This window comes from Plodia interpunctella, chromosome 19 (genome assembly GCF_027563975.2).
Source record: "Plodia interpunctella isolate USDA-ARS_2022_Savannah chromosome 19, ilPloInte3.2, whole genome shotgun sequence".
Lineage (NCBI taxonomy): Eukaryota > Metazoa > Arthropoda > Insecta > Lepidoptera > Pyralidae > Plodia > Plodia interpunctella.
The window spans coordinates 7,860,105-7,880,212 of record NC_071312.1 but is presented as its reverse complement, the minus strand read 5'-3'; positions in this window follow the sequence as shown (position 1 = coordinate 7,880,212).

The following is a 20,108-nucleotide window of genomic DNA, read 5'->3' as shown; positions in this document are numbered from 1 at the left end:
ATGAATTAAAAAATTTAAAACTGAAAACTATGGAATAAAATATGACATTTATTTTAAAAAAATATAGCCAACTTTTTATATTTATTAAAATCTTCATAAAGCAGTTTTTGTAATACGGAATACTACCATCTAGCGGGAGATGCCGGAACTACTTACTAAAAGTTACAAGTGTCTTCAATAGTAAGTTGATCAGTAGGAGGGAGGGAAATGCTCTTGAAGTTTTATTCGTTATTCCTGAGAACGCCAGATGGGGCTGTAAATAAGTATTTGAGAAGGCTAAATATAGTTATTTATATTTATGTAAATTGAAATTTTGCACCCACATAACATTTTATAAATAAACTTATTGTATTTACGTACGTATGTTCTCTTACAAATTGTATTTTTGTAATTACAAAAATTAAAAAAATTTATGATTATCTATACACAGCTGACAAGCCCAACGTTGAGAAGCTAATTGACGCTTGCCTAGCCAACAAGGGCAGCACACCACAACAGACAGCATGGAACTACGTGAAATGCTACCACGAGAAGGATCCCAAACACGCCATCTTCCTATAAATCGGACTCGCCAATCGGAATTACTGACAAATTGAACTTACAGGCCAATTGGATAATTCAATCGGTGGAAACGCTCAATTGTATTATTCAAATTTCGAACATGCTCAACGTTCTTTTTCATGCAATAATGTTTTTAATGTTCCTTGTGTTGATATTTTTAAACTGTCATAAACCGATTTTGAGATTGTCAAAGTTTACCATCTGATTAGAAAGTTGCGATTTTTAAAATGATACAGGGTTTAGTTTCAGATAATACTTAGTTTAAACTTGACTGCCTGAGCGGTTTTAATTAGATGTCAAAATAAATTGATAAGTTGCAGTATTTTTGGTTGTTTTTATTTTCCTGGTGAAGTCGTGTGTGTGTGTATGATGGTGGGGAAGAAACAGTGCTAAGAAATAATTACGGTACAGTAAAATCCAATGACACTGTAAAAACATCAATTATAAGTGATTATTATTCTCTTTAATAATTAAAAAATAACACGAAACGTAATTGACATCGCATACCTATATAGCGCTTAATTATTCACCGGGCTTCATAGCGTCACAGGCACGAATTTATGAAGTAACACTTCAGATGAGAAAGAGCTATATAACATCTGCATCAGCTATCCATGCCCATTAGTGGTAATTATTTATTTTATTATATTTATATTAATATACCACTATGCTTAACAATACTGCCTATTGCTAATTATTATATAATCTAAAATCTCTAGTGTGAATAATACTGCTTGTCTTGTTATGTTTGATAGCTTATATTTGAAAAAAAAAATAAAGATTAATTTATGCTACTCAACTGAATTTAGTTTGTAGCTTGTGAGTTGTTTGTAGCATGTGAGAAATAACTATAAATATAAAAATTTAAGAGAAAAAGTGCCCGTGAAGGTCTAATTTCTGAATAAATGATATGAATTTGAATGCATTTGGAACTGAATAATTTATGTTTTTTTTTTCTCAATTTTAATTTTAATTTTTCACTTATACTTTCAGAATCATCATCCGCAACCTTCTGTGACCTACATCTACAGTTTAGGCCTTGTTCAGACTATGGCAAGTCTTCTTTAGTCCTCGGCCATCCTTACTCTATTCTCGCCATCAGTTTCCTCGTCGACCTCACTTATAAAGAGTTTTAAATATGACAATAATTGCTCAGGTTCCTCAAAGCGACGCGCGTCCGCGCTCATTCCTATAAATGTATCGTCTACACCATGAGTCAAACAGTCCACAGCATAACGTCCTTGAAATTTACACTTATTAATCCAAAACATCTTTTCATAATAATAAAGGTCTAACCGTTCTCCCACTATACAACGGACCCGCAACATCTTATCTATAAGTGCACCATAATTCTCAGTGTATTGAAAAGTTGCTATCAACTTTTCCATCCATTGCTCCCATGTGTACAAAATCGTCGGGTGACTGTGTAACCATTTTTTAGCCATGCCCGTTAATTTTGGTAATAATCGCACATTCGTTAATTTTGCGTATCCAAGTTTCGATATCTTGACGATCGTCATCCGGGTCAAACTCGGGAATAATATTTTCATATGTACAAAATTGCATAAAGTTGTTTGTGCATACATATGATGTTGGATTCACTTGTGCTCTCTGAGCATCAACTAATGAAGGTGAACGACTTTGTGACTTATTTTTTTTATAATAGGTTCTTGATAGTGATCTACTCTTATGAGTAGATCTTTCAGATTCCTTTTTGTTTTTAGAGTGCTTCTTTGTGTTTTTAATCTGTTTGAACCGTTCATTGCTTGTAGAAGAACTGCGGCTAGACGATTCACGGCGGTTATTTGGTGTTAACTTACGCTTACGAGATCCTTCTTCCGACTCCATAGTTAACAAAAATGTTTCTTAGATTCAAACAACTTCTTGTTTTAACCAAAAGTATCAATAGATAAGTATTAGATAAGTATCTTAATGCTATAGTTTCCTCACTTTGTTCACTTTTGTGGCAAATCACTATACAAAAATTACGGTGCCGGTGCTTTTCTCACCGAGCATAAATCATTCAAAATTGTCGTTAGAGCCACAAATATAGGTACGAAAATAAACGGAAACCTTTTAGATGTATTTGTTTTAGAGGTAGTAAACAATTTCCACTCAATTTGATAAGAGTAAATCATAATATCTCACTATAATTATAAGAACTTACGTCCAAGGAGAATTATAACCTATCTGCGACGTAGGTATCATTTTTTTATGATGACCATAGATACAGCATGCTTTTAGGGTTGCACTATCCGAAATGAATTAAAAAATTTAAAACTGAAAACTATGGAATAAAATATGACATTTATTTTAAAAAAATATAGCCAACTTTTTATATTTATTAACATCTTCATAAACCAGTTTTTGTAATACGGAATACTACCATCTAGCGGGAGATTTCGGAACTACTTACTAAAAGTTACAAGTGTCTTCAACAGTAAGTTGCTCTTTAAGTTTATTCGTTATTCCTGAGAACGCCAGATGGGGCTGTAAATAAGTATTTGAGAAGGCTAAATATAGTTATTTATATTTATGTAAATTGAAATTTTGCACCCACATAACATTTTATAAATAAACTTATTGTATTTACGTACGTATGTTCTCTTACAAATTGTATTTTTGTAATTACAAAAAGCAATTGTACAAGGGTAGAATATAACTTGGATTAACCCATAGGGTACTTTCTATTCTGAAATTCCCACGGGAGTGCAGCCCCGGACCACAGGTAATACAAATATGTAAGGTAGGTAGTATAATTAAAACGTTTTAAAATACATTTATTAATTAAAACATACTAAAATAGGTAGTTTAATAGGTTTGAATTTTTTTTAAATCTCGACACGTTGCTTAGTGTGGGTTGCACCGTCAACTTTGACGTTATCGTAAGGTGCGTTGAAAAACGCAAAGTATGCCTTTTTTCCTAAACATCAGGGCAATTTTTTATGGTGTAAGCACTAGCTTTCGCCCGCGACTAGCCATGAGTATGAAGAGCATTTATGTAAGTACTAACTTACATAAATTCTCTTCATAGTCATATTCCTCATGGCTGAGGGTCGTGGTTATTAAGTGGAATGAAACACACACAACAACTTTCTTGGCATTATTAATGGAGTGGTTTGCCATTGCCTTCTCCATTTCACACACAAATTAATAATAATCAACCAGTGTGCAGGTTTCCTCACGATGTTTTCCTTCACCGGAAGCAAGTGGTGGTCGATGAAAACTACTATACATGAGTCAGATTGGTATAGATACAAACTCATGCGGCACGAGTAGGATTCGAACCTGGGACCTTTCGATCCACAATCATAACCATTACACCACCACCGCTACATAAATTACAAGTAGAACAAAAGCTTGTAAAATAGAATGAACTGTCCGTCCATGTCCATCTGCCGCCATTTTGAAAATTGCACATAACGCCCATATTCACTACAAGTCTATTTTTACACGTATGCAATTATGCTTAGTATTATAACGGGTAAAGGACCAATTATTGCAATCTATACACGAATCAGTACTATGCCACATTGTGGCCGGCAAATTATGAACACATGGAAACATTTTTGTATATTGTTAGTTTTGTATAACATACTATATGTATGTATGTTGAAGGCTATCGGTTTGAATTGCTTTGTTTTCCGTTTTACAAGGTGCGAAGGAACATACATTAATTTTTATCGGCAATTTTAATATTTCCACTGTTGGGTTACATCGTAACAGATGAGAAAGGTCGATCCGTGACTTATCACGCGGGTACAATGCAAATTAATTAATTTTTAACCCCCGACGCAAAAAGAGGGGTGTTATAAGTTTGACAGCTGAGTGTGTCTGTTTGTCTGTCTGTGTACGTGTCACCGTAGCTTATCAACGTATGAACCGACTTGGATGCGGTTTTTTCAATTTGATAGCTTATTTTTATGCGGTGGTATACGTTTACGATACGTTTGATCAAAATCGGTTCAGCCGTTCAAAAGTCGTAGCGAAATTAATATTGAAAGGGGTTTTTCAATTAGTTATAACAAATAATCTTGTATGTTATATCTTACTACAGACCCTTACGGATGGCTCATGACCCCAAGACCTCGCGAGTACAGTGGAAATTTATTAATTTTCACTTAACAAAGACAGACTATTCATATGTATAGGCAACGATGACCCACCATTTGAGTACATCACAACTTTCTACCATTGAAAAATATGAAAAAAATCGTTAAACTAACGGTTATTATGGCATGATGTCTTTACTGATAATTACGAATCTATGCAAATGTGGTGTACTAATTGCCGTAGTTCCAAGTATTGGCGTTTTTTTTTTACAGTGAAGAGAAAATCTCCACTCGTTTACTGCATCACTGACTGTTCGTTACTCGCTTTTGGGGTTCCGTGGGAGGATAGGAGAACCGTTTTCATTAGTCGAGTTTAATAAAATAAAAATTATTATTATTAATTTGCCGTACGAATTCGTTCTTATATAATCACCACCGGAGCGAAGCCCCGAGCAACATCTAGTATGTCAATGAAGTGTTCAGTCGTAGTTCGACTTTGCATAGTAAGACGTGAAATGTAAACTTCGATTCGAAGTGAGACGCAGCGAACCTATCACATTGCGGTGTGGTTGTCGTTGCGTCACAATGGCGCACTGTGATTGGTTAGCTGCGTCTCACACTGTAAATCGACTCGATGGTGAGAAGTCGCACTAAACCCACGTTGGGATGTTGTTTAGTAGATTGTACGGAACCACCACCTGTCATTCTTATGTCAGTCATTCCCCTGATTCGCGCAGACAACCACCATTTAAGGTATGTACGCCTGCGCTCGCGCATAGCTTGTAGCTCGTATACTAATGCGTATTATGTATGCTGCATAATTCCTTTTTTTATTGCACGCATTTATTTGCTGTTTAATGATATAGTTCAAAATATCTCGTTTTAATTGAGTTTCGTGTCGCTTCGTTCTCTTGTACTACAATCCCAGAAATCGTTGCATTCAATGGTAAATATCATGAATGTGACAATCTTTTTGTCCTTCTGTCACGTCAAAATGAGAGTATTGAATAAATGTTGTTGCACAAAGATAGTTGGGAATATGGGGAGCTACTTTTTTCGATAGGTCCTCAGGCAACACCTAAAAAAACTATCTTCTATCTATAATTATATATATAATATCTATATATCTATCATACATTGGAAAAACTGATAATGAGCCATGTTACTATTTCAAAATAATTATTATAATTTCTTCCAATCGTATTTTTGATGATGAACTCTTTCAACGCGTTTTTGCAATAATGACAATTTCATTAGTAGCCATCCTCGATAAAAAATGATCTAGTAATGGAAAATGTAACTTCCAAACTAAACGGTGTACCAAAACCTAGTTGATGTGGCTGTAACGGTGCAAATTCTTTTATAGCCCTATTTTATGAATTAAATAATAAGACAGACAAACATTTGCAAATAAAATATTTAAAAGCAGGATGATTGATATCCGTTTTCAATATATTTTTTTAGAAAATTATCTTTTAGATTCTCTGCATACGTTAATAATATCAATGTAATATTTTATGAAAAACTTCTAGAATTTCATACATAAACAATTTAATACAGCGTTAATTGATGGCCAAAAATTGACAATCTAGCGCATGTAAAGAAATTGAAAAGAAAAGCAACAGAAACGAGAGAACCTGACAGAAGAGTAGAGAGTAATTTGACTTTTTTATATTACGGCGCCGGTAAAATCAGAATCGATCTTCAAAATTTTATGAATGATAATTTAAACAAGGTTACAGGCTTTGCAACGTTACATCCCCAGATGAAACTGGGAACACGCGACAATGAGAGAGAGAGAGAGAACTTAATTAACGCATATAATGTACTATCTGTCAAAATAACATTATTTTAATTGCCTCTGTCTTGAGGAGGCTAAAAGTAAAGGAGCTGAGCTGGCTGGAATAATTAGTGGCTTAGACTCTGCACGCAGAAAGGGCCAAAAAGTCCTCGAAGGAAGTAAGAATTAATAGTAATTCTTGCAATAATTAAGTACTACTTACAGTTCTCACTTTTCATTGGCTAACATTTGCCATCAAATGCTACAGCAATAGCTACAGCTTGCCGGACCCCCTACTGAGGTCATTAGTTCGATACCACTTGATCAGAAGTTATAATTTTAATTTTTCTTCTATATTAGAGTAATTAGTAAAGATATCCTAACAAATATGTAGATTCAATATCACTATAAGGATATGATAATTTTGAAAATAATTAAATTAAAAGCATGTATGACATGTATAACAGATATAATATAATATCTACATTTGTTATTAGACGTCTTTGGAGAAAAGGCTGCGGTGAAATTGGTTGCGCCGCTTCTTCTTCACCTGCGCTTTGGAAGCCGGCAGTAGACTTAGTTTAAGTAATTTTTTTTGACGTTAATAAGTGATGTATATCATCCTAAATAGAATTTTGAATTTGAATTTGAACAAATAAATTTAAATGATTATGACATTAACGGATGCTGAGTACCGAATGAAATGGACCAGAAAATGTAGATCTTGTTATATTTTTCACTAAGCTCTCTTCTGCTCTTCAAGAGTCAGGCACCATTGCTACGTTACGTCGTGTCGCTCCGTTTTGCTTCGTAGTTTTCCGTAGATTTTGACATTGACGTGCGTTGAATCTCCATACAATTGAACGTTTCGTCACTCTCTGTGCCGTAAAAAAATCTGACCATTAAAGGTTTTTTTCTATATCATTACTCGATAAACGAACCAGTATCACCACAGCAATTGGTCACAATTATTGACTATGTACACAGGCGCATAATGTATAATTTATTTACTATGTACATAGCGCATAATGTACAATTATTTCCACGGTTAGACGCGTATAGTCGACATCAATTTAACTGCAGTCTGTTAGTTATCTTCAATATCTAGTCAGGGTTGACAGATTGGAGTCTTAGCTTTATTAAATAATTGAAGTGTATAACAGATATAATATAATATCTACATTTGTTATTAGACGTCTTTGGAGAAAAGGCTGCGGTGAAATTGGTTGCGCCGCTTCTTCTTCACCTGCGCTTTGGAAGCCGGCAGTAGACTTAGTTTAAGTAATTTTTTTTGACGTCAATAAGTGATGTATATCATCCTAAATAGAATTTTGAATTTGAATTTGAACAAATAAATTTAAATGATTATGATATTAACGGATGCTGAGTACCGAATGAAATGGACCAGAAAATGTAGATCTTGTTATATTTTTCACTAAGCTCTCTTCTGCTCTTCAAGAGCCAGGCACCAGTTTCCGTTATTTTTCTGGGATGAAAGGTACCCTATGTCCTTCTACGTGCTACAAACTACATGTATGCAATATTTAAAGAAGATTGATTGAGTAGATAGACGTGAAGAGATAACAAACAATTAACGCATTTGTAATATTAGTTAGAATTACGATATTGTTGAAAAATTACAAGAAATAGAAACCACCATAGAATTTCTACGGATAGACGTTGAATTCGCGCCTTATTTTTTTTTTTACTGTCTGTCGGTTCTTTTGATAAGTTTATAATTAATTTTTTTTTCCGTATAATTCAAATAGTGTGTTTTTTTTTAAATTAATTCTATAAATATAAATAGTGTTTTTTTCTACAGGTTATGAGTCCAGTAATACAATCGCTCTAGAACTAGTATGTTGAAATTAAGTAAATTCTGGTATGTTTTTCCAAAAAATACTTAAGTAATGTTTATTTATAAAAGCAACTAAATTTCCGCAGCAATGGCCCGATTCTCACGCAATCGAATTCCTTTTATGAAACGTCTGTATTTTTTTTTAAATTCACAATTGAAAAAGTCGTATGAAAAAGTAAAAAAGAAACATTTTCATTACTGCACTGTAATATTTTAACAGCAATGCTAACTTTAAATAAGTATGTATGAAATATTGTTTTATCATAATACTAAGTAGTCGTTTTGACAGCCCTAATGCAATCGGAAAAGCATAACTGCATTGTCGAATGCAATTTTAATAAATACAGAAGGACACATCTAATAAAGTATGTAAAAACCTTTATCTAAAATCAAGATAGCCACGTAATTATAAACAACAGTCCGCCAGGAATTTTTCAGAAAAAAAATCGACCTCCATTTTGCCTTAGTTATTATGGTGTTTAGCAAAAAAAAACCGTTTTAAAATTATACTTATTCCCTCAATTCGAAACGACTTAACCACCAATAATGCGGCACTCTAAAATCAATTTTAAAATTAATGAAAATAAGTTCTAAATTAATTTGAAAATGGAAATCAGAATAGTGTTTACTAAAGACATGGAAGTTTGTAGGGAAACGGCATTAGCAGTAACTTTCTGTAATCTTCTACAGCTGATGTCGGAGAGAGAGGTCAGAACGATTACCGCCGTTTGCTGTGGGAGTGAGTGGGATAGGCGTAGGTTTGTGAGGTCATTTCTAACAGAGCTACCGGTAGCCAATCGTAGGGATGCCATGGGCGGGTCACGCGGCTTCTGCGTAGGTTTGAGGTAGATTTTGGACATGGATAACTCATAACCAGATTGGATAGATAGTTGCATTTTCCCCGTGTGTTTGTCCAGATGGTTATATCATTCGATTAAAAAAAAAAGTTTTTTTCTGCTTCATCGAATTTAAAATTAAATGATATGTCTCACAGGAATGACCTCTGTTAGAACAATCATGAAAGAAACTTATTTAAACAGTGTAAGGTCCCTATACGTCATTCCCAAAATAATAGTTTTATAATATATTTTAGTGATAGATATAACAATTGTGTAATTGTGTATCAATATGACCATCAATAACGGAATTGAAAAAAAAACGTTATAAAAATCATGGCAAAGATTTATGTCAAAAACATAAATTACTAGCTGCGCCCTCGTGGTAATTTCGGGATAAAAAGTACCCTGTGTGTTATTCCAGGTTATAGTCTACCCATGTATGAAATTACAATACACTTATATATACATATACAAGAACAATCCGTCTAGATTTTGCGTGAAAGGGTAACAAATATATACACTCATCCTCACAAACTTCCGCATTTATAATATTAGCAAGATATCACAAATCTAAAAGCATACATTTATTTATTTACCAATTTTTGTACACGTAACAGAATATATATATATATCAATACATATTATAAAACAGTAAAAAACTGTTTCGGTACATCGAAGATATTTAAATAAAAAAAATTTAGATCGATATAGAGAATCAGTAATAGAATAAGAATTTAAAAAAAATCTATCTGTTTGCACACGTTAATCTCTGGATCTACTGAACGGATTTGAATGAAACTTTTTTTGTTGAAGTACTTTGTAAAAAGGCATATTACAAGTCTGATGATTATGTGAACGACAATAATGTCTGGCCCAAGCATGGTGCAGTATCCTCATAACATATGTAATTGATTTATGACATTATTACGTACGTTTTGTACATTTAGCTTTTTATTTATATATATTTTGTGTGACAATTTTCAATAATTTTATTGGAAATACATATTTTATTTTATTTATTTATTCAAATTTTTGACATTTTTAATAATGATGTAAATTCGTCCTCCTTATTTTTAATATATATATAAGACCTATATTTGTTAATTGACGTCCTTGGAGAAAAGGCTGCGGTGAAGTTGGTTGCGCCGCTTCTTCTTCACTTGCGCTTTGGAAGCCGGCAGTAGACTTAGTTTAAGTATTTTTTTGACGTCAATAAGTGATGTATATTATCCTAACTTGAATAAAGAATTTTGAATTTGAATATAAGAATGTTTTTTTTTTTTTCAAATTGTATTCAAACAAAACATTCAATATTTTAAAGATATAACATTTCACTTAAAAGACCTAAATTCTGGTTAATTCTACATTTTGAGATTACAAGTTCAGTTTTCAAGGTCGTTCTGTTTTTCGCAAAAGATCTAATCTACATCAGATTCTAAGATTTACGTTTGAAACATAAAAAAATGTCACGAATGGAACCTAAGTGCTACTTATTCGTATTAATGAGATAATAAGTCGGTATATCTTTGTCTATTTGTCTCGTACAATGGTAACACGCCCCACCAGTATCATAGACCTCCCTTCCCGCTCCAGCTCCATACATTCCTTGTACATATTTCTGGTTTTCTTTGAAGGTTCAGAGGTCAGAGTAAAATTGTTGGTGGTATGGAGGTTTAATACAGTAAATTAGTGCGACGAATCGTTCACAGCCATTGATGAGTTTAATACCAGTTTCTGCCCAGTTTCTTCCTAAGAAGTCGGTCGCAAACCCAACTATGTGTTGGGTTTACGCCCGGTTGTTTGAGGTATAATTGGGCAATCACTGGGCGTAAACACATATTTGTTCGTAGCGGCTTGTCTGATGTTCGGCGGCGTGGTTACAAAGGATGCTAATTGACCGATATGTTTGGGGTTCCGTTTCGGGACTGATAGTTCCGTATATGTTTGATAAAGCTCGATTTTTAACCCCCGACGCAAAAATGGTATTATATGTTTGATAAGTGTGTCTGTCTGTCTGTATACGTGGCATCGTAGCTCATTAACGAGTGAACCGATTTGGATAGGTTTTTTCATTATTTGATAGCTAATTTTTTTGCGGTGGTTCTTAGACATGTTTGATCAAAATCGGTTTAGCCTTTCAAAAGTTGTAGCGAAATGAATATTGAAAAACTTTTAATAAGTCTAACAGATAAACTGGTTTATCTCAAAGCCGCGAGGGTTTCCGACATCGTCATTGCTGACATCCAAACTTCAATTCGAAGATGATGATTTTATGTTATTGAAATATTGAAAATAGGTACGGCTTTCTTCTGTAAACTATCTTGATCTTTGTCAATTAATAAAATCTTTAGGCCGGCTGCACACTGTCGTCGAACAGTTTGCCAAACTTTAGTGGACTCGGTAAACCTTGCTGGTTTTTCTTCTATCAGGCTTCGCTCCTATGGAATTTTGTGGAATAAAATATAGCCTATAGCAATCTTTGGTAATGTAACTTTCTAATGTTGAAAGAATTTTTAAAATCGGTTCGGTAGTTTCGGCGATTACCCGCCGAGTTTGCATGTTTACAAACTCACAAACGCTTGCCTATTTATAATAATATTATAGATAGACCAGCTTTTTCCCGCGGCTTCGCCCACGTGTATTTCATAGTAAAATCTCGGTCATTCTATAAGAAAAATGATGAAGAGTATGTTTATGTGTATTAAGTTCCATACAATATTTAAAACCTTCTTTTTAGGGGTTAAGGGTTAATTTTCAGAAAAAACCTAAAACACATATTCATTGATTTATTGTATACTACCAAACTCCGAATTTTTAAGTCACTATCTTCAACGGTATCGTTATAATAAAGATGTTTCACAGTGAAAGTTGTAAACGCAATTAAACATTGCAAATTAAGTAGATATAAACATGAACATGAATAATGTTAATTGATACTTATTGTATGTAAATCGATATGGTATTTTATAAATTATAATGAAGGTTTGTAGTAAATTGTAAATAAATTATTTAAATTAAAAAAGGATTGAAGTGGTAGTGGAGATTCGAATCCAACCTTCTCTTAGATTTTCTACAAATCAATACATTTTGTAATAATAAGAGCCAGCACAATAAGTAAAGGTCAGGTACCACGAAAATCAATTCATGGTGTACCTTTTAAATTGTATATAAATACAACAGACATCAATGAGCTACTAGAACCCTACTTAACCCTACTTAACCCTACTTAATTGATTACTAGAAAATGATATTCATTTTTGGAAAATCTTTAATTAAATCTCAAAACGTCTAAGGACATTAAGTACGAGTATGTTCACCATAAACTAACATATTGAGATAACGGGTTCTACATAATTTACTCAAATTATATTAAAAATGAATTCCTGGTCACAAAATGGTAAATTCTCAATGCTTCTACTTCTTATTAATTGACGACCTCGGTGGCGCAGTGATAAAGTGCTTGCCTCTGCATCGAGAGGGCCAGGGTTCGATCCCCGGTCGGATCATGATGGAAAATGATCTCTTTCTGATTGGCCCGGGTCTTGGATGTTTATCTATATAATATGTATTTGTTACAAAATATAGTATCATTGAGTTAGTATCGAGATGAGCTAGCCCCAAAGTAAGCGAACTTCCTTTGGGGCTAGCTCAATCTGTGTGTTTTGTCCCAACATATTTATTTATTTATTATTATCCATATCTTAGGAAGCTCCTTATACGTCGTCGGCAAAGATGGTTTGTCTAGGGTTGCCTAAATCTAGAAGCCCGTGTGAGGTCCTTGATCCAAACATTTATCTGTAATCACTTTATTGCACGAAAATAAGTACGGTCAACATCATATCAACCTGCCCATACTCATAGCAAACTCGCCGCAATTACCGCGCCGTAGAGATTCACGCAGGGTAACTTGATGTGCATGAAATGGCGGAATTATTCCAGTAATGTTTTACTGTCAGCCGGCGGCAAAAGATTGATAAAACATGTGCTTACATAGTAACTTTCCCGCTCGATTCCAGATTTTTTTCATCTCATTATTATTTTCAAAAATACTTACATAGTAGCTTAAAGGTAGCATCAAAATTATTCGTTTGTGTAACGGCTAATTTTCATATGACAATTTGCGAATATTACTACGACTAAATATTTTGCATTAGTATTCCCTTCCTTTTGTTCCCTATTTAAATGTGTCTTTTTCTATCTCATTGTTTAGCCGCTAATTTGTTAACTCAAAACACGCACATACCTCTAAACGAACGACATTGCACTTTGTGTAAAAAAATAAAAATAACTAAATGTCATGTCAAAAGTGACAGTCATAACTCGCATACGAACGAGTTTAAATTACGAAGCCCACCGCGTCGGTTTTAAAAATGGCGCACTATCATCTAAATCAAAGAATTTCCGCGCAAGCTGACTATGCGCTCGAATTTATTATTATTGACAGCAGAATGACAGCAAAAAGGCGGAGTTAGTTAGTAGTTAGTTAGTCGCCTATTTAAGTTGAAAGTGTTCAAAAAATTATTTAGGTGTTGTTAAAATTAATTAAATCCATATATTTTGTGCGCACATAAACATTTACAAAATGTTTGTAACGCAGGTAACTAGTTTACAAACCACAAAATCTTCCACATTATTCCACATGGTACCTAGTTTTTGTCTATTTAATACACCTATAGATAGATGTTCAAGAAGTTTATCAAGTACTGATTTTATATAATATACCTACCTGTGAACAATTCCTTTATAGTTTTATCATCTTACATTAATTTCACTTTATATAAATAATACATAACGACTCGAAAAGAAGATTTGACGACCTCGGTGGTGCAGTGGTAAGGTTCTTGCCACTGAACCGAGAGGTCCCGGGTTCGATCCCCGGTCGGGTCATGATGGAAAATGATCTTTTTCTGATTGGCCCGGGTCTTGGATGTTTATCTATAATATGTATTTGTTATAAAATATAGTATCGTTGAGTTAGTATCCCATAACACAAGTCTCGAACTTACTTTGGGGCTAGCTCAATCTGTGTGATTTGTCCTAATATATTTATTTATTTATTTATTTATTTAGTTAAATTTAAAAAATCTTTGTGTATCGAAAAAGGATTTAGATTTTTTGAAATTGAAACTTCACGTGCCACGCAACGGGTTAAACAATTTTGTACATATTGGTCTGTCCTAATCAGCAATTAGGTACAGTTAATGACAAAAACCGATACAAAGTAACAGCTGACTTTTCCGAAAACCATATCTGGAATCAGGAAGGCAACAATTAATATGAAATAAAGGTGCAAAATTGTATTAATACGAATCGCGTGTTACGTCCATCGGCGATTAAGATATATATCGAGCACCTGAGAACTTAGCTGCGTTACGTATTAAATTGTATTCAATTTGATCGCGTTATGCCAAATATATTACACTGCTTGATAATTGATAAACTTTGTATCGTGAAAAGACTTTTTTTTTTGTAACTTTTTTTATTGAAAGATGAATCGAGAGGTTGAAAGTCTGAGTACAGGCAAGCTCAAAAATTACCTATATAATATGATAAATGCGAAAGTAAATTTGTTTGTTATGTACCTCTTCACGATTTATCTGCTCTCAATCAATCTTCTTGAAATTTTTCATACGTGTAGTTTACAGAGGACATAAGGTATCTTTCATCCCGGAAAAATAAATTTGTTATGGGATAGTATATTATTCCTTAACTGGCTACGGACTTTTGTTCCTACGGGAATCTCGAAAGTATGTGCTATTCTATGTCGTAGGTTATAACCAACCTGCGTACTTAATTCATCAAAATTCGACCACCAAATATAGTTTTACAAATATGCTTCAAACTTTCGCATATAATACGGTAGCAGACAACTCTTGATAATTAATTAACATTTTTTTTTTTTAAATTTTGGTATAACATTTTTTTTCATTTTCCTGATTAAGTAATTATAATTAAGATAGACACAGATAGTATCCATTAATTACAATTTTGAGAGATGTACTCGTCAAAACGGACGATCACGTATGACGATGTTGCATGACGCCGACCGTGGAGAACGGTAAACCGGAAATCGGTCCGGTTTTGCGGCAATATCTGTAATATGTACCGTCAGAAGACAACGACTAAGTAGAGCTTCTAAAGAACAACCCTATTTATGCGAAGGTTATTTCATACATCTGTGTCCCTTACTATATATATGTTAAAAAATAATGTTTGTATTTGTTTTATTTCAATGAGAACAATTATCATTCTAAGGTTTTCGATTTATTAATTGAATCGCCTCGCGTATTTTTTATGTTTATTTTTTTGAGTTATGGACACTAATAACTAGTAAATAATTATTTAAAAAATGCTAATATTAATATTGTAAATGCGAAAGTCTGACTGTGTATGTGTCTGTCTGTTTCGCTTTCACGGCTAAACTTTTCAAACCGATTTTGATGAAATGTGGTATGTATATAGTAAAACATCCTCGCTCGAACATGTGCTAGTTTTTTTTCAAGAATGAACCCCCAAATGTCTATTTAAGGGGGGTAAAGTTTGTATGAAAATCGTGTCTGTTCCGCCCTCGCAGAGAAATTCACGCTGGCGAAGCCGCGAACAAAAACTAGTTTTATCTGTAAAATACTACTTATTCATCATTCTACACACCTATTTCTACTTTTTACTATAAATCTTGTTGTCTTTAAAATCCATTGATAGTAGTACTGGCAGCTGATAAATTAAAACGAGTTTATAAATAAAACTAGATGTTGCCCGGAGCTTCGCTCGCGTGGGAATTTTGAGATAATATATAGCTTATAGCAATCTTGGATAATGTACCTTTCTAATGGTGAAAGAATTTTTGAAATCGGTTCGGTAGTTTCGGAGATTACCCGCCTCAAACATAGAAACTCACAAACGCTTACCTCTTTATAATAATAGTATAGACTAGATGTTTCCCAGGGCTTCGCTCCCGTGGGAATTTTGAGATAATATATAGCTTATAGCAATCTTGGATAATGTACCTTTCTAATGGTGAAAGAATTTTTGAAATCGACTCAGTAGTTTCAGAGATTACCCGCCTCAAACATAGAAACTCACAAACGCTTACCTCTTTATAATAATAGTATAGACTAGATGTTTCCCAGTGCTTCGCTCCCGTGGGAATTTTGAGATAATATATAGCTTATAGCAATGTTGGATAATGTACCTTTCTAATGGTGAAAGAATATTTGAAATCGGTTCGGTAGTTTCGGATATTACCCGCCTCAAACATAGAACCTCACAAATGCTTACCTCCTTATAATAATAGTATAGATTTATCGGCTGCCAGTACAAAATTATCAAGTTACCAGTTATTATTTTGTAAGTTGGCAATGTTTAAGTAGTAATTCTGACCACCGACGCATCATCACTCATGATAATACGATAAAGGAACGGACAAACATTGCATTCACCTGTTTTTAGTAATGATACCGAATAATTATCCTTTTTTTTTAATAATCGCTATGTATTTTTCAAATAAACAGACGAGTCTCATTTATTTATCATACAACAAAGTTACAAACAAATATGTATATATTTAAAACTGTTTATTGTAATAAAACATGTGCACTGAGATACAAGATCTGCTTAGTTCAGACACCAGTCTCTCACAATCTTAAAATAAGTCAAACAATGTGACTTATACCAAAAGTTTGTATTATGTTTAGATTGTGGAGAATAAAAATGAAGAAATTTTGAATTTTTCGAATTTGAATGTAATTGAACTGTAAAAATGTGAATATTTTGTAGACTAAATAATTGTTGATCATAATCAAGATAAAAATCAGATCAAAATTATTAAAGTATAATAAAATTTAAACACTTGTGGCACTTGGAGAAAATAATTATGTATACTATTATTACCTCTCTCTCTCTCTCTGTCTCAAACACACAAACGCTTACCTATAAAAGCGTTTGAGTTTGTGTGTTTGACCCAGCTAATCTCCGAAACTACCGAAAAACTTCTTTCACCATTGGAAAGGTACATTATCCAAGATTGTTATTTTATAGGCTATATGTTATCTCAAAATTACCACGGGGGCGAAGCCCTGGGCAAAATCTAGTTATGTATAATGTACTTTTTCCAAACGTGCGCACTCTGCGTGGGGATATGGATCCAAGACGTAGAGGGGAGTTTTGATGTTATATAGGGCCTTGTTTATTGTGAGTTCGTTGGGAAATATAGTAGAACACTCTTGTACTATTTTAGCATGTAAACCTAAATATAGAAACAATAGCCTATAGCCCGTCCCGGCTTCGCTCGGGTGAAACCACGGGTAAAACCAGATTTAATTACTAATTTCCAACTTTAGCTGTCAATACATTGTAATTTGGATTGAGAACTAATAGAAATCAAACAGGCAGCGTTTTTTAAATGCTCATTTCTAATAACAGTCGATAAATGAGCTTCTTGTCGTATACTTTGACATAATAATACATTATTGTCAGTATTAAAAAGTGCTAATGAGTATTATGAATGAGGCAAGTATAGTTGTCAATATTGTGGTTAGCGAGCGTTGTTCCATGAAGTATTAATTATGACTTGATAGCTGTTCCCCCGGATCCGTTTCTGTGGGAATTTTGTAATAAAGAAGCACCTTATACTTACGTATTATAAAGATAAGTACTCCTGTTTGTCTGTAAGAACGCTCATCATCAATCATCAATTATTTTAAGAAGTTTGTTCTTGTCGTTGGAGCATTTTCCATCTTATTCTGTCCACAAACTAGAAAACTGTCGGACAAATTTTTAATCTGTCTGTATAAAAAAAAACTCGAAGTCAATTACTGAATATATAACTACCCACCAAAAACATTTTCATGTAATAATGTTGCCAAGACGAGTCTGGTTTGCTTCACAAACTCTACACTTTAGTCAAAATGTATGAAAAAGTGGTCAGATCTCATGCAGAGCCAAGATTCTTGATATATATGCGCCCTAACTTCACCAGACCTAACTTCACATAGTCTATATTCTAGTTAAAACGTGCAGCTTGGCCGTTTCGTTACTCTAGTAATAAATAACACATTCATTATCTTAATTCTAAAAATCTACGTGACGGTAGCACTAGCTATGATATTAAAACTTTGTATGTTTAATTATTTACTCATGGTATTAATATCTTGAACATTTGAACTATCTGGCTTGAATAAAGCCAAAGTTAGGTACGAGGGTTCAAAAATACGACGAAACGTTTCGAGAAAAGGTATGTAGTGCCCTTGCGCTTCACTTGGCTCGTCTTGGCTGGCGCACTTCCGCGCTCCCAGATCAAATTTCTCTTTATGCTATACAAGTTTGTATACCAATCTAGCTCATATACAGTAGTTTTCATCGACCACTTTCTCCAGAGAGGGAAAACAACGTAAGGAAACTTGCAATTCAAGTTGAAACTTATCATTTAGTGTGTGAAATGGAGAAGGCGTGGCAAAGTAAGAAAAACGTTGTGTTTCATTCCACTTAATGACTACTACCGTCAGCCATGAGAAATACAACAATAAGAAAGGGAGTACTCGTGTAATTAATGTACCCAATAAGGTTTAATAATTACAAACGCAAAACCATATTTTCAAAGCATTTTGAAGCTCACAAATTGAATTATGATTCCGGGCGATATTTTTCAAAAGCCACATTATCATGTATCTTCATGAATGTTTGACCTTTTGTGTCTCATTTAACCTTACTGAGACCACATTACAGTAATAGATTACTGTAATATTAATAACCCGACTTCCACGATGTATCTATTTGAGCACAGAATATAAAGAGCATAGAACTAATATACGCGTGTCAAAATTAACAATAATAATTTAATTCTGCTGGATGGCGGATTAATATTATATTAAAATAGATAAACAATATTACATGTATAGTATATAATATATATACGCATTTAGATGTACACAAATAAGAGAGATTGGACCGATACGAAAGCGAATGGAAGTCATTTGTTTTATGACTTTGTGAGTTTGTATGTTTGAAGCGGGTAATATCCGAAACTACCGAACCGATTTCAAAAATTCTTTCACCATTAGAAAGGTACATTACCACAAGATACAACCAAGATTACTATACGCTATATTCTATCTCAAAATTCCTACGAGAAACATCTAGTACCTAGATAAATGGGTTTATAGTGTAAAAGTACCATCGGCTTGGGTAACTGTAAGGATGTTATGGTTGATTGTAAAATAAATAAATAAATTAATTAATTAAAAATTTAAAAAACACCTGACTCAGAGGTTAATGGCTTCGTATCATCTGTTATAAAAGAGCTGACAGTTTTCAAACGGCTGAACACAAATTTTCTATAAGAACATTCTCGATTAAATTATCTATGAAATCAAAACAAAAATACTTATCAAAATTATTGACTGTGTGGAGCCGGCATAATTGTAATGATAACTACTTTTAAATTTATTTGCCAAGATTCTCGTTTGCTCACTATGCTATAAAAAATCATGTAATTAACTTAAAGTTGAAGTGACACACTTTATAGTTAATAATTATTCTGCACTTTCCACATTTTGCAATTAGAGATATTAAAAATGAGTATAATTTTAACGTGGATTATATATAATTGTATGTACATACGGCAGGTGGCGTAAACGTGACGTGAGTTTCAGAAAACGGTTATTGCAACCGCCTTTGATCAAACATAAAATTTCAATAGTGATTGTGAAACGCTTGTAATAATTAATTCTATAATTATTGGTAAATTAAATAAATTAGAAGACAACATAAAGCCTATTTAAGCGCACACTATTATCAATTTGTTTTATATAGAAATTAGAGTCATGTTTCCTCAGTCGTGCTCTTGCGCTTCGTCGCTTTTTAACTCCTGACGCAAAAAGTGGGGTGTGATAAGTTTAACGTGTCTGTCTGTTTATCTGTGTATCTGTCTGTTGCATCGAAGCTCCCGAAGATGGAAGAATGGTGAAGAACGGTGGAAGAACCGATTTTCATTTAGATTCTTTTTGTGTCATAGATAATTT